General features: G+C 28.9%; 1 long non-coding RNA gene across 1 annotated transcript; it reads right to left on the bottom strand.

The window, feature by feature from the left end:
* Positions 1 to 12,127: 12,127 nt before the first annotated feature.
* LOC112597858 lies at positions 12,128 to 24,497 on the bottom strand. The gene is made up of 3 exons (XR_003114865.1): positions 24,359 to 24,497; positions 24,147 to 24,277; positions 12,128 to 12,322 (listed from the first exon to the last, which is right to left on the bottom strand). It is a non-coding gene; the product is annotated as an uncharacterized LOC112597858 (long non-coding RNA).
* Between the last annotated feature and the right edge of the window lie 2,577 nt (positions 24,498 to 27,074).

The raw sequence follows: 27,074 nt of genomic DNA, 5'->3' as shown, positions 1-27,074 counted from the left end.
CAAAAATCTATCAAAATCTAATTCATTAACTATAATCTTTACCGAATATTTCAGTACAATCAGTCTTAGTTCATAAAATATTTCTTGCAGCTCATGCTGGAAATAATACATATACTATTTATGTGATTGTAGTGTGAAAATCATAAACTTATTTACGTACAAAGTGTGTTTCTAAATCATTATTATTTATGTTTATCATGGATTGGCAGTAGTAGTTATTATTAATATATAAAAATTATATTATTATAATGTAAAATAATAATTTGAGCAGTTAGTAAAGACCTTAAATTGCCTACCTAAAGTGCCGTGCTAAATTTATAAAAATAAATGATACTCGTTATCTTTAATAATTATTATACTTTATTATTTATTCACTAGTGTAAGTAATTATTATATTGTTGTATTTTAAGAACTTAGACAATTAATGTTTTTAAGAATATATGGCATACATAAATCATGTTTTTATATCCTTACTTCAATGGTAATATTGTTACGGAATCTAGAAAGATTAAGGAATTTAAAAACCAATGTATTGTTCACTTCATTAAAAATTAAAAAAAAAAATTGAAACTAGTAAATTATTATTCATGGAAATTCAATATCACTAAGATAAATTGTGGTAATTTCAATAGACTGTACGATAAAATAAAGGGTTTTCGTAATGGGGTACCTATCTATACTACACCTATGAATCATTAGTATTTCTTTAAACTTGAAGAATATTAATTTATATATTATAATAATGAAAATGTACATATCAAATGTCAAAATTATAACTCTTTATCAGAAAATATTGGTTATTAAAAATAATGATGCTAATGCACTGTAAATTTATTATATTCAGTTAATACGTTATATAATAATTCTATACTGTATAATAATAATAATAATAATAATTTAAAATAATTTTAATATTGTCTATTTTTGTTTCATATTCTAATATAATACACGTAACGATAATGTTGTAGATACATTGATTTTAATGTTTAATTTAAAAAACTAATGTAAGAAATGTTATTTTCTAATTTATAATTACAATAGAGTGAAATCTCCCAATAGCATATTTATTTATTTATTTTTTTGAGGGAACGGATACATTTTCATAATTTTTCAATGAAAAAACTTCTAAATAGCGGACACTTATTTTAATCTTAATTTAATAATAATAATAAAATAACGACAAAAAACGTTCTTATGCTATAAAAATAACCAATTATTTTACACCAATTTTATATTTACGTGTGTACACATGCCTTTTTTATATTTTTTTAATTATATACTGTTAAAAATTTTAAATAAATATATCATCAAATTAAAATATAAAATAATAATATTATAATTTAATTTAACCTAGTACATTTTTTTCTTTTACACTTTACCTTTTATAAACTTCAAAAATGTATTCAATCTGAGTAGCGGTAATCCCCAAAATCCGGACGGAATATTGTAGTGACCAAAAGTGATCACTATTCAGAGGTATCACTAAACATAGACTTTACATTTTATATGAGCACTATTTATAACTTAATTAATAATTTTTCAAAAACTATATGTCGACAATTGAACAGTAAAGTTCACAATAATTTTTGTGTTTAATTGCATGATATATTATTAAAAAAAAAAAAAAACGATTAAATTTACTCAATATTTATAATGTCTTGATATTACTTATAATTCAAGTTTACTATTGTAAATCTGTACTCGAAAAAATTAAATAGATAGGAACTTCATTAGTTCACGTATAATTAAAAAAAAATAATAAATTTAAGTGGCTAAGTAGATTAAATTGTAATAATTAAAAACATAGAACATTCTCGATATCAGTGTAAAATATTTATACGTATTTTTGTAATTCTCTAGTATTGAATTCTATAATATTTTTACTATAGAAATACAATCCGAAGTTACCTAATACATAACGAAGGTGACAAGTTTGGATTTCATTTATACCATTCAAATCATAGTATAGTGTATACCAGAATTATCAGCGTATATAGCATTCAAAACATTAGTTGTAAAGTGTTGCACGTTTTTATACTAACACTAAACGACCAGTGATTTTGTATCCTGAAACGATACAAACGTGGATTGATATATGATATTTTTTTAAAATTCGTTCCCGCGTCAATTATTTGAACATTATTGATATTAGTTTACCTATAAATATAAATAAAAAGTAAAGCAAATAAAATATAATTAATAAATAAAGTGATTTGACTTAAATAATATAGACTTGGTATTATTGTCTTATGTCGTTGTTTAGTCATTCATAATATTAATTTCAACAAATTCTGTTTTGCTTTGATCTCGTTTTATTTAAAAGTAAATATAAAAAGTTCATCAAAGTCCTAACAGGAAAATATGTTGTTGGAGGGAGTGAAAATTTAATAATTATGAAGACTCTATCTTTTCGTAGATTTTCTAAATGTATTGTATTATTATTTTATATTTTATAAACATTTTTTTTCTTTACTGTAACGATTTTACTAAAATATTCAAATGTGTAAATTATTTTAATCTTAAATATTTAACAAAAATATTTTAATGGTAATATCTATATCATAACTATAGTTTGCTAACGCATTTCATGTTTTTAAAGATATCATTATTACGCGTAATTGCGTAATAAGAAAGTTTTATGACAATTAACTATAATACGTTGTTTACAAGTACTAATATATCTATAGTTCATATAGGTGCTATTATTTTAATGTAGCTAATAAAAACGTGTACAATGTACCTGTATGGATATACCTACCATTTAAAACTACTTGTTCGGTATAGTTAATGGCATTATATTACTGTTTTTAATATTTTGCTAATATCGTTAATTATGTTATAACTCAATATTAATGATGTGTAATTTGAGTTGAAAGAAAAAAAACACAAAAAGCAAAAAGTACAATGTCGTGAATGGTGAAAAATATAAAATTACATCACTTAATAATTAGTGTATGGATTGTCAAACATAATCTTATATGTTTTACTTTTACGCCTTCATTTTTGGAATCATATATTATATACCTGTATTGTATTATTATTATTATTTGTTCATTTTATAATAATGTACTTGTTAGAGTTTATAAAAGTTTACTCAAAATTTTAATTAACTAGATATAATACTCGCTTGTTGTAGCGCAGATGGTGTTGGATCAAATATATAAACTTTTGATAAGAAAACTTTGAAAAGAATGATGTATGTGAGTTTTTCGAAGTTCAGCTTGGTTACTCTCGTTTTTTTTTTTTTTTTTTAATTTCGAATATTCGGATTATGTAATTCAATATTTTTACCTACGAAATTATATAGACGTCATTTAAATTACAGTAATGGACAACTTTGATTATTTATTCATGCGGGACGATGTACAAAAAAATGAATATAGATAAATATTAAATGTAAAATAAGATGTTTTTAATAACGTAAGAAGTGTAATAAATTTTGAAAAAAAAAATGAAAACCAGCAATGTATTTACATCATCTTTAATAACGCATAAAACAAAAAAAGTCCACTTACGTAAAGGTTGTACGCATATTATATTATAGTCTTATTGAATAATAAGAAATCGACTTGTTTATTGACGTTTCAAATGCATTATTTTTTTTTTTTTTACCAAATATGTATAGTCTGCATTATGCGCATATAGATCGTCTTCAACCGTTCGATAATATAATATAATATAATTATTATTCCATTCGTCCGTTTCCGCCGGTGTAGTTGTGTATATGTGCGGAGTAATCGCGCTGCATGTTGGAGATGATATTTTACGCTCCGATACGTAGCTGTTATACGTATATATACAATATATACATGCACACACATTATTATAATATTATTATACACAAGTATAATACAACGCGTGGCAAGTATATAATATATATATATATATATATGTATATACATAGATATGGAAATACGATACAATATGAGACTACAAAATATACAAAAACGAATAAGAAATTTATGTTTCGATATATTTCACTGTGGTTGCAGCGGCCCGGCGGTGGCATACGACTCGCGCGATAGGAATATAATACATATAATACGCATACACACAATATAAGCGTATATACCGCACACGTCGTCGTCATGTGTATGTGCGATTTCAATGTAAAACGCGTCTGTGTATAATATAATATAAAAGACATACGCGCATAGTACGTGTACGGTGGTAACCCCTTTCCTGTCTAACACACACTTGCAGCACCCACCACCATTCCACCCCGTTGTGTTCGACCCCGCGCTCGCATATTATTCGAATCCGATCGGTGTGTACGGGTCGAGTGATTGATGCTGTACACGCACAGATCTCATTTACCAGAAAAAGGCTCCTCATCGCACGTTTCTCTCTCACTCACTCTCTTTCTATTTTTCTCTCACTCTTCTCGTGCGCGCAAAGTGTTTTGACGGTTGTGCTCGTTTCCTGCCCATTGTCGATCTGTAAACCACACACACATCCACACATGGAGAGTTGTATGTGTCTGAAATCTTCAGTCGCATTGTGTGTGTGCTCGCATTGATTCGGGTGCGAATCTCCCCGCCGAGAGGGAGCGAGACCCATGGCTGGCGGCGACGGAGCAAATGGACTGGAAAAACTGTTGCCTGCCGCGTAGCGGATCGCGAACGTCGAAGGACGAAGATTACGCATAGACGAATAATTGAATATTGTCGCTGTAGGTTTATTATGAATGCGGAGGGAGAGTACGAAAAGCGTCCTATTATTATTATTTTATTTTTTTTATCCTTTTCTCGCAATATAGGGTCGTTTCGGCTTATCGTCGGCCCACGGTCGAGAGATCGAAATTCGAGTCAGCCGACCGAATATTTTAATATTATATTATGTGATACCTTTAATATGACGTATCGACAAATTTTCATACGTAGGTACCTACAAGTACTTAATTCTAGCACGTTGATGTATATATTAGGTGTGTATAATAGCCGATAGCGTGGAAGGTATCGTGCTTATATACCTAGACGAGTATTGGTTACAATCCAGTATTCAGTTTAAAACCGTAAGGAAATCCATTGCCAGACATAATCTCTATGGTTTATAATTAATCAATTAGAAAGAAAATAACCGTAAATAAAATATCAAAATAATTAATCTAATCGAATCAGTGTGTCCAGATTAACAAATCATAATCTGTGCCGAACCCGTCAATCTAGATTAAATCGTTATTCCGAGTTCATGTATTATTTTCAATGGGCGCATTGATAAAACCATATTCTGCTCGGGTTTAATCAATTGAATTTAAACTGTCAGTTTAGGTTTAGTTTTATCTAGGTGCGTCGTTGAAACAACAACCATAACAATAATGTAGTTTATTATACTCAAATTCCGACACTGCGTCACCGTATGGTAGTATACAAGTACATGGTACACACAATTAATGCATGATACAAAATATGCTGTTAATAATGTATATAAACATAAAGGTATATTATGTATATTTATAAAGTATAATTTATACAATATGAGATATAACAAAATATAAAATTATTTTGACACGATAATTATTCAGCGTGTAGCGATTAAAATGATTATAATTTATACTAATGGAATTCACAATGTATATAGAACAAATTAATTTGATTAATTCAAAGTTTTAAGTATATTTTAAAATAATTTCATTTTTAACATAAACACAATATGTCTTTCAACGTTTTATTTTGGTTTTTCTAGGGTTGATGTGTTCTTTGGACTAAAAAATAAAAATAAAATGATGTAATGGATACACCCTTATATAAATGCCATAATAAATCAACATTAATGAATGTGCTAAAATACGAAAATTATTATCAAATAGCTGAACTGAATAAAGTCACGATCAATTTTGAAACTGTAAATTGTTTGAAAATGCACAATGGCATGCAAACCCTTTAGCCTTCAAACGAAATAACTATTATAACTATACAGTTTTCGTTTACCACAGTCACGGTAACACAAACCAATGTAATGTGCATGAAAAATAAAACTAGATACTTTAATAATTTGTTTGAAATATTACTTTATAAAAGCAACAGCTAATAAGATTGTGAAATTACATTTCAAACAATCCTATAATGTTTATAAAGTTATGTAAAAAAAAAAAGGTGTCATAATACAGTATACTAAAATAAAGTAAAATACTGCTTTGATCATTAAATAAATGTCAAGTATCAAACATTCACATATATATTATATATACCTATATAACTTAAATTATACGTTGTGAAATAATTGAAAACTTAGAAATGCAACAAAACTATTCTTATAAATTCATGTTTAAATAAGAATTAAAAATGTCTATGAAATTATAAGGTAAATCTAATTATTAAACTGCTTAAAATTATTTTTTACTTGGTTATTAATAACTAATTTCTTGGTAATTATAATAAATGTTTGAAACAATTTTTTAATATGGTTTTTTTTTTAAACTTAATTTGTGTGATATCGAACAATTGTTGTTGCATTTACTTTTTAATACTGTATAATTTTATTATGATATTTGTTAAGTTAAATACCTATCTATACTGAAATAGTTGTTACCAAGACTTTCTCGTATGTTTACGTATTCAGTGTGACCGCAGGAAAATGATTTATAATATGGACACATATTCATGTATTACTATTAATGTTAACATAATATATGCGTATACTGTCTTTGTCGACGGTAATCGAGTACATTTTATAAAGCCGATTTAATTGAAAGGATAACTGATCCTTTAATGGCCAGATGAAATTAATTTTAGTCGATCAATATGTAGGTAAACATATAATATATTAATATAACATAATATTACACTTGTCTCGTCCCAAGCGTTTCGTTTGATATTAATTTAACTTATTTTTTTTTTTTTTTTTTGACCTTTTGATATAGCATAGATATTATTATAATTTATTATTGAGCTCGTATATAAATATTATTCATTTTTTCAAATTAAAATTTCGAAGGCCGTAAACCAGTACGCTATTCCTTGCGGGCGTCTAACGATTGTTTACCTACTCACGAGCCATCGCCGCCGGCCGTTTATCGCGATGTAAGATATCGTTATAACAATGCCCGAGCGTCGCTCCTCTCCAAAAGTTCGCGTGCTTGACCATGGCAGGGGTGTATGCGTGTGCCTATCGGATTTACCGGTAAGTGTGATACGCCCACCCCGTAGTTGTCGTTTTAGTCTTTGTTGTTGTTGTTGTTGTTTTATTTTTTATTTCCCCATCCTAACCTATATTATTTTTTATACAACTCGTGTCGGATGACTTTTGGGAAATTAACGTAAAACAAACCGAACGCAAACGTACCGAAAACATATTATACACTCAGGGTTTGTTTGACGGCACACACGATTTCGTGCTTGGGAGAAAAAAAAAACATTCAAAGGTACCTATTTAATAATAACTGTATAACAATACTTTTTTTCTTTTTTGTGCGAGGTAATGAAGGTACCTACGTCGATTTTTGGTAGAAATGTTAGATAAAAATGTACACTCGGTAAGCATAATAATAATTGGTTCAGTACAACACGAACCTTTTTTTTTCATTTTCAAACAGACCAAAGCATAAAAAAATATTTTTGTTTACAAACTTTGTAGTGTAAATATGTACAGTCGACTTCAATCAACCCTCATTACAACTACACCTTGATTTTTGCTTCTTATTATTTAGGAACTTTGTCTTTAGAATATAAGAAAAATACCACCACTAATTTTTAATTTTACGCGAATTGAAAAAATGATGAATTGAAATACGGGTACTCCATTATAATGCAGTTGACATATCTAACAATTGTATTTGTTTTAACTAGTATAAGGAGAATATTGAAAATTACAGATTTATGTGAAGTTAACAGCAGTATTGTTGAAAACTTTCCTGCAAATCCAAAGATCATCGAATAGAATCTAGTACATTTGTGTAGTTAGCAGACGTGAATATTGTTTGATTATACACAATGTAATATAATATCTTTAATATATAATGATTATTTTTTGGGATAGGTATAGAAAAAGTATCTAAGTACCGAAGATTGAAATAACACCAATAACACTTTTTTAACAAAACTAGTTTTCTTTTTATATTGAATACATTTTTAAGTGCTGCTACTTAAGTAAATTAGTAAATTCTTTTATTTTAGTAATACGTCGCAACTAAAACGTATTTATATGTCTGTACCTATGAATACTTACATATATTGTAATATATATATTAAATAACTCGTTTCATATGACGACAATGGATCTCACGCGTACAATCGGGCACGTGAAATCTTTCCGAGTACCAAGACCACTATACAATAATGATGTAATGAGATGGGGTGAAAAAAATAACAGTCCACGTTCATATTTTATATCCCTACAACTCACAATGTTTACCATCGGCACGTTTTGATCGTGTAATAGAATTAGTCGCTATGTATTATTATATTTTCGCCAAAAAACGTGGAGGGCGCTTGTGGCTGCCATACGCTGTTTTTCACTGTCGCCTCGTAATATGATTGAATTTTCTGCCCGAGTTTTATCTCAATACACCCTCCTTAGTCAGAAAAACCGCCAACTGTTTCAGAACTTGAAAGATTCCAACAAAAGACGTCGAAGGGAGAGGATTCCTCGCAAACATAGGTGTTTTGCGAACCCTCCGGATGTCTGTTGTGCAGGGCCAGCGGGAAAAAAGAAACCTAGGGGAAAGTTCGAACAATGGATCGTGCAGTAATCGGGTAAAATGGAAAACTTACAGTCTGTGTCGAAAAAATAAAACCATACACATAATATATATATATATACACCTCAGACGCATGAGTATATAATATAGTTATATATTGTAAATATATATCAGTTTGTCGATTTGTAAATACATATACTACCAGCCGGAAAATCCCACAACTAACTCGCTCCACCCTTGGTACTAAGAATTTTAATAAACACTGCATGACAACTACCCTCTGCTCGTATAAGGTACAGCGTGTTGGCGTATTGGCTCAAGGGTTTCGACCTTCGCTGTGTATACCCGAGTAAGGGGAAACACTAAGCGTCTGGGGAAATCGTTAAAAAAGAATGTAAACACATTAAGTTCTACTATAAGGCCTTGAAGATACAGGGGATGCAAAGCGCGATGATATCCCACTCAGAAGTTTCACCTCGAGTAGTTGAGACTTGAGAGTGGTAATCGAAGCTCTTCCGCCCTTCGCATTTTACAGTGTAAGACGATATTTAAAAAAAAAAAATAAGGTTCCTTGTTGTATGTTGTACGTTCCGCGCCAAATCGTTTTGAATACGTCATAAACAAACAATCTATTTTGCATATGTAAATGCGAATTTTCATACCATTACTTGAAAATAGATAGAATCCGGTACGTCTGATACATAATATGTATATATAATGTATATTATACATATTGACACGTATTATTAGATTTTATATAAATAATACGCATTGCTATAGTGTATAATAAGCCACTTGGTTTATTTAAAAAAAAGATTTTTTACAATACATGTTTTTGAATTTACTTTTTTAATTTAAAATTTGCCTACAATCTACATATTGCACGTTACAACAAGCTTTATTTTTTGGATCATTTTAGTGTATTTAAATTGTAATTAAATATATCGTTTGAGAAAATTGTTCTATATAGTGGCTTTACATATTGGATTAAATAGGTAATAAATAAGATAAAATTAGTAGTACATACTACTCGTCTAAAAAAAGCATTTTTTGTGTTTTTATATAATTTAATTATACTGTAATATTGTATTTTACTATTGTTAGTTATAAGTTATAACTAAATTAGATTTTATATAATATTAATCAAAAAAATCAGAAATAAAAATATTTTCAATTATACATTATTTTTTTGAAAATATCATCATTTTTAATTAATTTAATTTAAAATGTATTTTTTTAATTTTTTGTACTATATAAAAATATGAGGTATAAATTGGTAGGTAAAAAATAATTAAAAATTTAATTATAATAGATAATACGAGTATATGGTGGTAGTGTCGTTATATTATATTTTCGAAAAAATAAACATAAGTCATCAGATATTGAGTAAATTGTAGTTTAAAATGTAACTAAGTTACTGTTATAAGCCAAAATCGACTAACATTTCTGTTTCTGATTGTCATACACTTATTGAACTGTCATTTTTGCAAGCGATAGTCTCTTATTAAAATATAAAATACAATTTTGCTTAACATTATTAATTCACGAAACATGTGTTGTACAAAACATTAAAATATGTGTTTGATTCGACACGACTACAACAAATAAAAGTCGATCAATAATGTGTCAATATAATGCGTGTACAATAGTACAGTGTCGTGTACGTTTATATTGATGTCAGTTTAGATGTTCTGTCACGAACCCTTTTTAACCCAATTCTCCATAAGGTGCATATGTGTCCGTTCTTCCGTCCGCCCCTTTTGGACCTGAACTCAAAAACTAGACAATACGTTGAGTGAAAATAAATTGGGTTCGCATGGGGTATGGGTTCTCCGGATCGTATTGTGTAGACTACGTCTTCAAACCAATCTCACCAATTTGGACGTTACGGCCAAATGTCAACATTAAAATGTATTTCCTTCAGAATGCGAGTTTAGTACAATTTAACGACAAGTTCTTGGTCACACATTTCCGTTTTCGTCAATACACCATAATATTATGAGATAGAATGATGCATAATAATATTAGTGGCCACGGTCCGAGCAACAAATCTGAAATAATAATTATTATATTTTCAAAGTCCTGTTTTGCAATCTGCTCTGTCGTGGTTGCGAAATTTTCTTTTTTTCTATCGAATAAATCAATATTAATAGTTTTTGTACGCTGACCTTATTTTTTTCTTCAATTGTCTGTTCGATAATAATATAATACAATATTTTTTTAACAAAGTGCAGGTTTTTGCTTAATATCGTATTCGATTTGTTTCCGAATGTTTACGATGGATACAGACGACTTTTGTAACGTTATTTCTAGTACGTTTATTTCGAATTTCATAAATTGCGTTTATTTTTCGTCGTAAATTTTGTTCAGCTCCGATTTGTGTGGTATTGATGGTTTTTATTACTAGATTGCTTCTTAGTGTACAATTGTGTACCACAGACTGTATAGAAATTTTTTCAAAAGGAGATAAACTTCAATATTGTCAACACGAGTTTTTTCTACGTCAATAACACTAAAAAAGCAATCAGAAAACCTGGAATGGTCATGACTCATGAGTTAAGTTAATCATAAGACGTAATTTAATAACATTTAATAATTAAAAATGATAATACTAATCGTCATCTAGATTATTATATTTTATTTATACATTGGTGTAACTTAATGGTGGAAATCGTGTGAGGAATTTAGACTGATTATGACAAGAATACAATGTATTTAATAAACAAAAAAAAAAAAAAAAATGAAATAAAAATGGAATATTTGTGACGGTTTGGATGATTAAAAGTTAAAACAGTTCATATTTTTTTTTCAATACTCTATTGCAGAAAAACAACGTTGATCTAGTTACCAAATGATCTTAGACTTGTGTAATATTTCTTTATCGTTTGACCTACGTAAACATAAATGTGGTTACCAAATAATACAGTTTTGAAATTAAATCTCTGAATATGTATATCTTTTACACAACGTACTTGATGAATCATTATAATGCGCAAATACACAATATAGTGATCTATTATTAATCCTTAACGCGTTTCACAACGACTGTAATATGAGATAGGTTACACGTTACGATACATGATATAGGTACGCTTATATTAAAACGTGGATTACGAATATTTTCGTACCGTCGGTAAAAATATTCCGAAAAAATAACATAGTATCGCAATTACTATTAGGGTTATTATTTGTTCATAAAATAATCATACCAACAAATATGAATTTCCGTGACACTTTTCACCCGCCAGTTTCCGGTGGCCAAAAACATCAACAATGAAAAAATAATTTAATAGTGATGTTAATTATAATAATAGTGATGGTAATAATTCACCGCGAGGTGGTATTCATAATAATAATAGTAATATATATATATATATATAATAATTGTAATAAACATGAACACGCGTAGCGGACAATATTTTCGGACATGTCGTCGCTGGGACTGCGGGAGACGTTTAATTTTGTCGTGCTCGAAACGGAAGTGTCGGCTTCACATGCGCGGCTTCTGACGCGAGTTGTTCTTAACTATCCTGAAGTTATGCTTTGATCCCTTTGCTCTCCGCACAGTTTTCACTCGGATTAACAATAATAATATACAAGCTCCCGGTTCGCCGCCGGAACTTCGTTTAAACTATTTCTTTGATCGTGAAATTCGCTCGGTTGGTATTTTTCGGGCCGGCGAAGCTGACAAGAATAAAAAAAAAAAATAAATATATACATAATTATATGACTCTGAGTTTTATTATACATTTATACCGCACACTTCGCGACCGACTCGAACTCACGAGCGTGACTTAATTTGGCCAACAACTATATGATACGCATTTACGGTTGTGGCGCACACGATACATATATACAATAATAATCATTAAACGTCTACATTGTACATTTATGGGTCTGGGTATATTATAGCGTCTATAGAATAGCATTATACATTTCAAAAGTAGATCTTGAAAAAATTACAATAGGTATATTGGTATAAAAAAAATGCATGTATTTTTTTATTTTATGGATTTTCATTTCTTACCAATTAATTAATCCCACAATTACATTGAAAATTTTACCATACCTTAATAGCATAATCTATGACTCTTTTTTATTCATGTTATCAAAATTAACTAGGTAATTTAACGATGAATCGATATATATATTTTACGTAATTTATTATAAAGACCCGCAACACTTAAACAAATAGATATATGTTTTTTAAATTACTTTACACAATTAATGACAATTAGAATTGAAATAAAGATAATAACTATTAGATAACACAATATACTAAAAAATATAAACTAAACATTATAATCCAATCAAATTTTCACGATTTTTTTTTTAAACACAATCTAAAAAAAATATAATTATGAAAATAATTGTAAATCAATGATTTAATTGCCTAAGCTGATGCTTAATTAAAAATAGTAATAATTATAAAATATTTAAGGATCAAACTTCAAATTGTATTCATGTTTGAATGCAATACCTGCGAAGTGAACCTTATTAAAGTCAATAAAACATATTTAAAAATATTAAATAATAAAAAAAATGTAATGCAGAGCATGATATTGTGAGCAGATATCCATTATGCACTTGTCTTTCTTTGTCTGTCTCGATATAATAATATGGTGACACTACAAAAATACACATTGTGATATTAAATTTTAAAACAATAATAAATCATCACAAATGACTTTGTGCTTACTGCTTGCCAACAATCTTTCAAAAATTTTCGACATCTATCTCTGATTTTTTTCTTATTCTTTGACAGACTATTAGGAAAATCATTGAAAGCTATCTAGATTTGGTTTCAATCTTCAGTTACTGTGATAAACACGTAATTCTTGAGTATATTATCATTTTTATTAATATGAAATAACTTCAGAAAAGTATACGAATAAAAAAAAACAATATTATAAATTATATTAAACCATTAATTATTTAATAATAACTTTATTTGATTAAAGTTTAAAGTTATAACATAGTTAATTGGTTAATTAGTTAATTTTGATTTTTGAATTTTACTATAGAGTGGTTATCTGATTTACATAATAAATATTGAATTATAATATTAAAAGTATATTATTTAAATCTAAATACAAATATTATGAATTATAGTAGGTAATCATACTTAAAATTAAATTTTTTACTTACATTTGTATATTTAGTGATATTAATTTATTAAAAAAATGAAGGAGTGACTAACACAAGTATTTCTTAAATATATTTAGCCCTATATAACATAATTTATTCCATGTTAATATTTTTAAGTCTAGAGTAAAAAATGTACTATATATTATAAATTACATATTTTTTCTTTTAATATAATTGTATTTTTATATATTATTTACTTATATAGGTTTGTACGTATCGAGTAATTTAATATAATACCTATAATATTTTATATACAGAATTTGTAATTTTGTCATAATTTAAACCGTAGATTTAGGAATCAAACATATTTTAATGGACCCTGGTGTAGGTACCTATCAATAACTTACTATAGTTTTTAGTAAGCTAAAGACGCCATTTTAAACTCGTGCTATATATTATGTTCATTGTAAAATATCATACACATTGAATTTTATATTAGTTAGAGAACTAAAATTATTATTTTATCATTAATTTTTATTACTACTTTTATTTATGAAATTTTAGTTCAATAATTTGATGAAATCACTGTTTTTAGTATTATATAGTACATTTAAATTTAAATTTTATGTAATTATAATAAAATTGCAAACTAGACATTTTTATTTTTATATTTTAACACTGATTTTCATTTAAAGAAATGTGTAATATATTTTTAAAAAAACATGAACAATGACATAAACTTTAAAAAAAATTCATATAATTTCAAACATAATATATAGTATGATCTAAATTTTGATTTATTAAAAAAACAATATTATGTGTGATTTAAACAATCGTCTCACTACTACAAGTTAAATCACCTCAAAGATAAAATAAATTAATTTACGATTAAGCACCTTACAAAATGCATAAACATATAATCGTAGAACATTTGCCTATTAAGTAGTTTAAAATACGATTAAACAATTTTTATGAAAATCAGATGTATAGGACATATCTGTTACGAACCCATCGAATATAAAGCAGTTTAAACATTTTGCTAATTTCTTCATACGTATGTCCAACATTATACATCTGTCAATCACGTATACTTTACAAAAATCTTTTAATAATATTTCTATTCAAAAAACTTTTACACAAGTTTTTAAAAATATATGAAGTTTAAATGCGTTTCCAGTGTCTAATAGTACGCATAGAATTATATTGTTATGTAATAACTAACTATACATATTATACATGGTTTATTTTATATTAGTATATAATATAATCGACTTAAATAACTGTAGCAATTTCCACAATGCAAACTATGTTACATACCATGACAATATATTTTGAAAAAAATATATATTATATAGTTTAGGAGATCCTGCATAACTATAAAGTTTTCGGAATATTAATTATTCATGTTCATTTATTATAACATTAAGTGTGTAATAACGTTAAAATTTATATTAACTAATAATTTAGTGTACATGTAATAATAATATGTAACACAACAATAATTACAATTATTTTTAATACAAAACAATAATATTTTAGGTATCCTATAAATTATACTATAGGTAGTATTGAATATAAATAAAATTGAAAGATAAAAAGTGCTTATATAGTATTTAGTCAGTATTTTTTTTTAACAAATACTCAAGAATTCAACGAATATTGAAATAGAAATTTAAGGATCCAAGATAGGTTCAGCTATAGTATTTTGGGTTTTTCAACTCGGATATTATATTTTTTATGTTTCCTTAGCAGTCAAATATATTTTTTTTTCATTTATTTAGCATAAAAAACAACATGTTTCGTGTAAGCTAGTCTCTTTTATAGGGGAAATAATAATAATAATAATGAAATTGAGTATAGGCAAATTTAAGTTATTTATCTCAATAAACGCTCAGAGCACGCAATAAACATAAATCCATCATAAAAACGTCATACATTCTTGTACGATAAAAACATTTTATTGAAACTCAGTGTTGACTCCAAATTGATTTTTTTATTTGTGTACGAATAGCGAACAAAAATAAAAACAAATAATAATAGTTCCCTAGCTATTTTCGTTTTATAAATATGAAACTATTCATGAAAAAAATAAAATCAATACTTCTATAAATAGTCAATTGATAGTTTGGCGCTTACATCGGCATTTGCATTAAATTAATTTTTTTTAAAGTGTTAGGTTTTGTATAATGCATTTATTTCACTTTTTTTTAAATGGAGTATGACGATCGAGAATCGTGTTTGTTTTATATACTATATGTATGTTTATCTTATATTGTGTAATAAAAATATTTATAACGGTTCATGAGTGATAAGGCAAAAAAGTGAAGCTGTGCTGACAATGTTTATGGAATACAATTAGGTAAATGTAGGTCTAACTACAGTTATATGCAACGACAATATTATTACCTATATTACATTCTACAGTAGATTCCACACATTATTATTATTTTTAGTCTAAAAAAACCTTGCAAAACAAATAATATAAATAAATAAACAAACACCTGTTTTATTATAGAAAGTTTCTCCGTGTCTTTTGTGAACTGTATGTTTGTCAATTAGTGATGACAGTTTATTTAACCACAGTTTATTAGTTTATTACTTTATAGTTAACACGATAATTGATCTCGTCAAACGAAAAAACATGTTCAAAATCATTTTCTAAACCGGGCTCTGTTATTTTTCTCGAGATAAGAGTCTTGTATTAGTTGGTATTACTATTATATCCAATCACAGGAAATCACCATATACATCGATTGTAAAAATGCATATGAATAAAAATTCATAACTGATTTGTGTTTACAATTATTACGACGTGCGAGGACATACGAGTTTAATGCTTATTTTTCTGAGTTAACGAATGTTTTAAAAGAACAAATAAAATGTGATAATTATAATAACAGTAGTGGACCCCTCCCTCTTGGTGTATGCCATAGTATTTATTTTTATTTTTTAAAGTTATCCTAAAATGTTCATCAAATTTTATTTATTAGATTGAATATTAGATTTGATATTTTGTTAATAACACGTTGAATTCGATGTATACGTACGTAGATGCATTCAATATTAAGACTAATGTCTAATGACTGTACCATACTTTAATTGGTATAATAATAATAATAATAATAATAATAATTAATTGACATACATTATAAATTTAATATAATTAAAAAATATATGTATTAAATAATATAATTTTATTTAATTAACAATAAAATGTATGTGTTATTTAAGAAAAAAAACCGAAAAACAGTAGATAAATACATTTTTTGGACCCTCCCCCCCCCTTGAAATTAATTCTGGTTGCGCCACTGCATAATAATATAATATTATTATATTATTTTATTTGGGCTTTTAACACAGCGTGGGTTGTACACTACGCATTCGACTGTAGAACAACCGTGACTGTATACGATGTAATATCGTTAGAGTGCTTTCGCGAGAACGATTTAAAAACAAAAACAAAAAAAAAAACAAAAAAAAACACTGGTGCAAAAAGGAACACGAGATCGACTTGAGCAGACCCGGGCGAAGTGCGGCCGTGGTAAATCTCATAATCGCACGCCCCCGCGTAAAAGCAGTGTCAAATGGTACGGGCGAAAGTGCCTAGCGTCACGTGGGATTTTCAGCAACGCGTCGCATTATGTTTCGCTTCGTCTCTCTCGAGGTCACTGGCGACGAAGAATAAAATAGAAAAAATAAGAAAAATAAATATAGGATGACTGTTGATGAATCGGTGATTTCATTTTTAGGACATTTTATCGTGAATAACATAGTTGTCCGTACCAAAGTCTTATTTTTATTCAGACAAGACATATAGTTATATTTTCGAGGTCTTTCACAGTGTTTATACAATTATTTATTAAAAGAATAGGTAAATAGCAAAATATTAAACATAATAATAACAATATTATTAACAAAACGTACTTAAAATTAAAATTAACATCGAAAACGAAAATAAAATGAGCAAGTAAGTAACTACTCTACTGTACATAGATGTGTCAAATATACGTTAAAATTAATTTAATCACTGTAATAGTTGTATGAATTTTTAATTCAATGGTATACTTCTCATCGTAAAGTGATTTTGAGTGAAAATAAGGTTGAACTTTATGGTCATAAATGTTATCAAACCATTATTTTAATAGTAATACCAACAATTTTAGCAGTGATTAACTGATAAATAACAGTTCATAAAATAGAAAACTACTAACAAATAAATTAATTTGTGTTTTAGAATACAAACCAAACGAGATTAATAACGGCTTATTAGTGTCATAGTTTTAATGTTTAGGCACTAATAGTAAAATGAATAGAACAAAATCGAAATTGTAACATCAATGCAGAACGATGAATGACCCGATTACATTGTTATTGTTATATAGTAAGCAAATTGATTATAGGAAAAAAAAAACACCTGCACGCTTTCGAGTTTCAAATAACCGAGAAGAGTATGGAAAAAAACAGCCCTAGGCAGAAATATGTACGCTGTGTCAAAGTTTCTATTGATTTTAAAATACATTTTTGATTTCTGTTACAAGTTATCTACCCACAGGTTTATAATAAAATTAAAGTTATATTAAGGTATTCCTCTTTAAACGTTAGTCCCATTCATTTCCGTACTATGTATAGTAAAAATGCGATAGACATAGAAAACTTGCAAGGAAACTTGTCAGAATTTGTGCACATGGATTGAAATTTTGTACTCCTCATCTTACCTCTAGACAGGCACACTGCGTTCTAGAGTAAGCAGAAACTTATTGGAACAGCATAATTTTGATACTAAGCTGATAGCGGTTATTACTACATTACCTGATTTTATATATCTCTTCAAGTTAAAATTTAAGTAATATCTGTTGGATACAATTTTGGAACATTTTTCCAAAAGAATTAACAAACTAATTTTTCGAGTTATTAGAAAGTTCAACAAAAATATATGATTAGAAAATTATTTTCACAAATGTGTATAACAATTTAAGATTCTTTTATTCACGAAATTATACATTTAAAGCAAATTAGTGATGGTAAACATAATTATTTTCACTTTTATATGTTAAAACACTAACGTGTCTTACACTCATACAAGAGATAACATATACATTAAGCGTGTCCAAAATTATTGTAATCTTCGACTTTTGTCCGACCTCGTTTTATAAAATAATAACATTTATGATAAAAAAATCGCTGTAATACTATCTTGAAAACGATTTTGATGAAAATTATATAGTCATCAGCCTTGTTTACTGTCCGGGACCTGAAGTTCAAGTGTACTTAGCGTAGGTATATTCATTTTAATGTAATATAAAGTAACTGCAATAGACGAATAAATTAATTATTAATTGAGGTAGATACATTTTTTGCGAGGATGCACGCATACTGCATAGTACAAAGTACTAGGTAATGTTGTTTGTGCCGGATTTGCCTTTCTTAACACCACTATAGCTACGTACCTCTGTATATGGGCAAGTACATATTAAGTAAATTTTGTATAATATATACAACAGTGGTCAATGGTCACATATACGCACGTATATAATTGGTTAGGAATCGCGTGAGACGCGACACCAAAACATTATGCGATAAGTAATATAATAATTTATTATTATTATTATTATTATTATTATTATTAGGTCTTTTATTTTTTTATTTTTAATATACTCGCGACTATATCTCATTAGTGCACGCAAAGTCTGTCACGTGATGCGTATATTATTTACCTTAGGGTGCGCCGGCTGTATAACATGCGCGGTGTGAATTATTATTGTCGGACTTAAGAGCCAACGTGCACTACGATGTATACTGTACATAGGTAAATATATAAATAATGTATAAATAAATACGGTTTTCTCCAACGTTAGTTCTTTAACTACTCTTCTCCCTCACACCACGTCATCCACCAACAACAATACATAATTGTGTTTTTAACTGTCAGACTTAAAGTTGTATATATGTATATATTACCGTATACAATTTAATATTATAATATATATGCGAGATCCCGCTGTGATGTAAGGGTACGTTTTCAAAAAGAATAGCGAATGGAATTATTAATATATTTTTTAAAGACGTTCGGATCGGTACCTATGTTTCAGTTAGGTATGTTTATTGGTTTACGGTTTTGCCCGGGGGGCAAATAATATAATATGTCCCGAGAAAATAAATAAAAATTATTCGTTTACACGGTGAACCCTCTTAAAACGATTTTTTTCCTATTTAGTTAAAAAAAAAAAATTAAATTCTCCACCCTTTTATACTCTATGTATATTACCTATACAATAATATTATAGATGTGTAGTTATTAGTGTTATTACCGTCTGAATATTTCATTTTAAGCGGTTAACGTACGTATACCGTATACCGTGTGATTTATTATTTATTTTCTCGCAAACCGTTTAAAAAATTCAAAAATTTTATTGCCGTAGATATGAGTTGCCGAAAACCAAATAATATTAACCTGAACAGTAATTTAATTTTGAAATAAAATCCCATTAACTTGTGTATACGATAACTGTTTTAAATATTACCTGCAATAAAAATGAATCTAATTTCGATCTTAATTTCGTTCCGCGAACGATTTTAATTTAAATTTGGTATGATTCGACATGTTTTTTTTAAACTATTATTTCGGCCGTACTATAAGTGCACCTTTATATAAATATATATAGGTTTGTGTGTGTGTGTATATATATATACATATACAAACCTATGCACAAACGAGTTGTCATTAAATGTGCAAATTAGAGTGAGTGGGGATCGAATTCAACACATGACACATTTAACAAACGGAATCGATCGCACCTGATATACATATATCATTATATGCTATATAATATAGATATACAGTATGGTAATAGATTAATCCTTTTCTGCCAAAACGACTCTTTACCATCAAACCAAATTATGTCTCTATTTCACCGATCGACAATTTCATTTTCTTCCATCGAGCATGACGATAATATATTATACGAAAGTCTTATTTTAATTTTAAGTTAAAGTATTGGTCGTACCTTTAATAATATTATGAAATTGTTATTATTATCATTATATTTTACAACTTATAAAATTATATGTATTTTTAATTTTTAATAGGTGTAAAAATATTGTGATACTGTTGGTAACTTAGTGAATAAATAATCATAACACAAGAATACAAGATAAAATAATTGTATGAAAACCAGAAAATCTATAAGAATAAATTTTTTGAATTAGTGTAAACTTCATAGTTTAAAACTAACACGGCTGTAGACAATGATAGTAATATTAACAAGTAATTACTAATAACAAACAAGTAATAAGTATTTAAAAAAATATATCAATGTAGGTTCTGAATGGTAAGTGGTCTTATAATACACGCTTAATAATTTATTTATTATAAATTACATTAATGCGCTTCCCGTCACCGATCCAACAACGACAACCGTCACGGTTCATTTTTTTTAACCCACAATAATAATAATAATAATAATGATAATGATAATATTATCGTAACACACGGTCGTATAATACAGAAATGGATATAATACGAGTCATGTTTGACGTGCAATTAAAAAACATCCATCAAAGCGCGTGTGCGTGTGTGTGAGGTCAAGTCTCGGCGCGTAAACACAAAAGGGATGCACACACTCGGATACACGCCGATAATACGACTCTTGTCAGTCGCGAGACTCTGACGGGCCGCACCGCGGGAATCTCCCTCGACGCGTCGCCGTCGCCGTCGTCGTCATCGTCGTCAGAGAAGGGCTGTCAAATTTTCTCGACATAATATGGTCGAAACCCCGTGTGAGACCGCGTGAGTCCCGAGACGCGTGAGTACCTACGACACACGCCCGTGGAATTCTCTGCTCGTGTAATAATAATCCAATATCGCCATCGCGGCATAGCTCAGCGTGTTTATACATGATATGTTATAGCGGTCTCGTACAACAGCGGTGTGTAATGACGATAAAACCTCGAGTAATATTGTAGTATTATTATTATTATTATTATTATTATTATTATTATTATTATATTTTAAGACGGCTCGGCGGCGCGGCCCACCCGGCAGCAGATGTGCAAGACCGACAATGACGATTATTCTTCTCGCGTTTCCGTCTCCCTCGCACACTATATTCTTCGATGTAATATTGTTGTTGTAATTCTGTGGCTAGTTTTTCGTCGTCGTAGATTGGCCAGACCGCAATAACAATAATATAATAAGACCCACGTCGTCGTCCGTAGGTCCGTAGCCAGTAGATGGCGAAAACGTCGGATGAACCGTTCACAATAATAGTAATAATTCAACATGACAATATGCCATAGGTACCTTACGATTTATAATAAATCATGTCATATTTTTAATATCGTCTCCTAAAACGTGATAGAGATAATGATATCACGCTGATCGACCGACTTGACGTGAATATCGTTCTCGCAAACGATTATTGTAAAAAATTATAATTATATCAATAACGTAGCGTTGACGGGGCAATAACATAATATTATTATACTGTGTAAACCGTACACGTTACAGAGTAATAATATAATAGGTAAAAAGGTATCTACGATTAATTTTACGCTTATTAAATTTACATTGCGAAACGAGAGTCGTAAAACGCTTAATATAATACACGTATACCGAATACTCGTAAATTAATGTTTAATAAATTTTCATTTATTATCGATATTCATAAACAACTGTGTATTTATTAAAAATGTCTTTCTACAATGTATTAGGTGTGTACGATCTTATAACATTATTATTATTGAGTCATCAAACAACACTATCAATTACTATGTATTAACATATTATTATATTCACGCTATTTAATAGTTGTTATTATAAGTAGGTACCCATTAATATTATTAAAACCAACATTTACTGGACACAGTTTTATGGATCAAACGGTCATTTTTTATTTTCAACATTATATTCAGTGAGCTGTTATAGACAAATATTACTCATGAAATCGCCATGCTTATAACGATAGGTAATGGGTTGGTTTTTTTTTTTGTATTAACTTAATAAAGTCATAAATGTCGTTCAACTATAATTTAATAACTCGCGACAATAATAAATAGAACGTTGAGTATAACGATATTTTTTTCCTTAAAAGATACGATCTCCGTCCTTGGCAGGCGATTTTGAATTTTAAATTAAATCGTTAGTCTTGATTTAATCGAAAATGAATGTTAATATAGTGTAATAATAATATACCGTTTCTGATAGAGACGACGTGGCAAAGGTACCAATATTACACATATCGAATTGTGTCTAATTAAATATCGTTGAAATCATGTTCACCGCGTATTTATTTATGATTATAAATAGCATTACAACTTAAATTAAATTATCATTTTTTAATAATATTTTCTTATTCTATGATTCTTCAGAGTGATTTTCTTAAACCATAAACAGACATATACCAAATAAATAGATAATGCATTACGATAGAACTATAATAGGTTAATATAAATTTGTAATATACTATTGTGGCATAAAATAATTGATAACATTTTTTTTTAACAATTTTTTTATAATCATCGATTTGGATATAATAAAACTGTAATCGAAATAAATAAAACAATTTGTAGAGAAATATAAAGTCCTGAAAAATGACATAACATACATTATTATAATTTATGTTAGTATTAAAGTAATCTATTAGGAATTGTGTTCCAAGTCCTATGTGATTTAGTTTCGCATATTTTTATGGTGGATAAATTATATATATATATATGTATATAAATATCAATAGCGTTTAAGTAGGTTCATCTTCAAAATTATTCATACATTTTAAACAGCATTATTTCATTTATAATATCAAATGATTTTAAAAAGATAAGTGTCAGAGAAAATACTCAAATAAAATATGTTTTAGCATAACATGCAGGTGTATAAAACTATTTACTTCACATGAATAATCTATTACTTTGCTATACATAATATATATAAAATAAAAATATGCAATATAATGTACAAGTTATTATTTTATAGAACATCAAGAAACACTTTGCTTACTGTTAGAAGTTAAGACCCATTTTTTAGGTCAGGTTCATTGGACGAACACTAAATTCAATGATCATAATATCATCTCAAAACATCTTATTATTTCCATTATTGGTTCATGGGCCATAGCCCATAGGCTATTGTCATATAATTATACGAATTTAAGCACAAAACTAAATTCGAGATTTTATTATTTATTTCTCGAAAACAAGTGCAAAAATTGTTCTAAGCATTTGATTCGATTAATTTGTACAATTAAGTACATGAAAATTCGCGCGCATTACAGTCGTCCGTCAACGAATTGTATTAATATTATTGAGAATGTGTTTGGCGCATTTTATTTCTATATGATATTATATTACGTATAATAAAAAAAACAGCTGCCTGTCATCATTTTTACATAATTTAATTTGATTTATAATTTTTTCCAACACGTACTTGTTTCTATGTACACAGTATCATGTGTTGTAGTAAGTGCTCAGTCGTGTTCGTTGACGATTTCGCACCAGCCGATCGGTCATCAAGTTCGATAACTGCACGCGTTGGCTTACATCCAAAGAATATGAAACCTAATCGAATATTATTATATTACAACAATTATTACTGTTACAGGTATAAATGATATTTGCGGACACTTCTCTCTCACTCACTCTCTGTCGAGGTACACACCGTCAGTCTGCGCAATCGAAGACGTCGGACAAGTCCGACGTATAGTCACCGCAAAATCGATTGGCAAACACGTTATTGCGGTGGCGGCAACGGCGGTGGCAGCGTCGTTGGAATGTATTACCGCCGATACAAGTACCTACACAGGTAATAATAGAATAAAATATACATGCGGTCAACGTGAAAAGATGATGGTAATAATTGTTAAAATAACGAGAACAATGCGCAATGTCATTATAATATTATTATATTATTAATACGACCGTTAAAATCGTAACTAATCACGCAACCACAACACCGGCGACAACGAAGGCGGCATGGCAATAAAAGTGATGGTATTATCATCAGTGGCCCAGCACTTACCTGTTGCGGGAGGTGAAGTTAATTTTAAATTTTTTATGTGTTTATGTGTTTGCTATATTGTCTACCGGAACGGTGAGACGTACCTGTACGCTATACTGCACAACGCAACTCAATATAACGTCCCATAAAATTATTATAATATAGTATGATATATATTATGTATAGATATGAAAACGCCGGTGCGGTGTATTGTTTTACAACGTCGATAATATTGTTCTGCGATTAATGTATATACCATATTAATTAATTTATATTATATTTATGCTCATCTGCGAATCTGTCGATAATATTCATAACCATTTTATAATCTTTTTACGTTCTAACGCTATTTTTATTTTTTTGCGTATTAATAACGCTACGAGATCGTCGTCCAATCTCGAGATTACGTTTAATTTGAGCGCAACAAAGGACAGCTATGTAGACAGAACTGATGTAAGACACAGCGCTGTTTTTATTAAACGCGTGTATTTCAGAAAATCGATATCGACTACTCAGATCAAACAAAAATAATTCTCATAGTCTGCGATGACGGTAAATTTTCGTCTTAAGCCGCGGAATGACTAAACGGTCTAATCGTAAGGGGCTCACTCAAATGTGCGTTATGATCGGATTATCGTTACAGTACTGGACGTATTTTCAAACGACTCGCGGCGAGGAATTCCATCGATGAGACGGTCAGATTGGTGACTCGTAGATTTCGGTTGTTACCGAGATTGACATTGGCGACCGTCCGTCGGAGGCACGCGGGTCGCAGTAATAAATGCAATAACGATCATTAAAAACAAACCACCAATGAATGATTTCAGTATGTTTGGATGTTATTTTAATGTTTAACTAAATATGTTTAACCTGATTCCGCTTTGGAAAAATGAACAAACATAAAATACGTTGTCTACATCGATGTATCTTAGTTTTAATGCATTTCTATTCACGGACAAATCAGCATCGGTGTATGACGTTTTGTATACTAATAACTGAGATGAGCCATCTTCCTGTACAAGTCAACTTGATATATTTTAATAGAACGCAGTTAAGGCTATACAAAATTTCCAGATTATTTTAAGAACTGTCTTTGTGATTTTTCCTAAAACCGATTGAGTAGATATACTCAATGCTCTAATTTTAAACTATAAAAATTATAAGCTACAGACATATGGACATTACCTTTTGTTGTATGTTTTGTGCTTACCTGTATATTGTATTATATAATTTATTCAGTAGTTACGGAAGTCACTATATTTGATGTAGTGCATTACGCCATTACCGCTACATAATAGTAACATTATGTTCCCTGTAATTGTCGCTTATTTTGTAAAAATAAAGCGGTTTTAATTATTTTTTTTTTTTAAATAAATATTATCTATAATTACTGATCAGAGATGAAGTAATTGATATGATTCCAAGACCCAAGTAAAACTGTTTAAACCTATTGGAGTCTATACTAAAATATTATTTGAATTTTTTTGAAACGCGAGGCAAAGGTCATAAAGTATTTTGTTGAGTTGTAAAAATGTGTTTAAATTATAAGGAAATTTCTTAAGAATTATATTTATGATATCGTATTGGTAAAAAAAATATCAATATTTGCACCTCGCTAATTGACGATCATCATTAACGAAGCGTAAAATCGTAGTGTCGATATTTCTAAACGATTCACTACCGATACCAAAACAAAGTTATTCACTACTTGCATGGATCCAAACAAATAGCATCGCTCTTTCTTACTCCTGTTTATAATTTATAATATATAAATAGCCATTTACAATATTAGAAAATATCTGTAGAATAAACTGTGCTGAATATTCCGCGTGACGCCGTCATCTTAATAGTTAAGCGATTGGAACACTCGAAAAACGTCAAGTTGTGTGCACAGTAAACACACACACACACACACACACACACACACACACACACACATACATAATATTTACTACCGTGAAAAAATATAAACTATCGCCTACGAATATACACGATCGCCTACTAAACATACGGATACACACTCGCTGGTTCTATAGTTACTCGAGTCGAAGACGGTTTTGTTTACTCGCTCTCGGTCGTCCGTATTGTTACTGTTCTATATCTCTGAAGTGTCGCGTGTATAACCGGAACATTTTGTTGTGTATAACAATAATGTGCATAGTTTATCCGTAGATGTATTAGTTTATTGTCATATGCAGTCATTATACGCAGCGCGTGACGATGGACTTTCTCGACCGTGGTATAATGATAATAATATGTGTATGTGGGGTGACTCTTATTACTTGCTCAGTATATTCTGTGTTCTAAACGAGATTTGTCGAGAGGGCTGTAGCAGTGACCGATTAAATGTCGAGTGTC

This window comes from Melanaphis sacchari, unplaced genomic scaffold, assembly GCF_002803265.2.
Source record: "Melanaphis sacchari strain LSU unplaced genomic scaffold, SCAv2.0 Contig0_pilon_pilon, whole genome shotgun sequence".
Taxonomy (NCBI): domain Eukaryota; kingdom Metazoa; phylum Arthropoda; class Insecta; order Hemiptera; family Aphididae; genus Melanaphis; species Melanaphis sacchari.
Note: the sequence above shows the minus strand (reverse complement) of the source record. Positions and strands in the feature narration are given on the sequence as shown.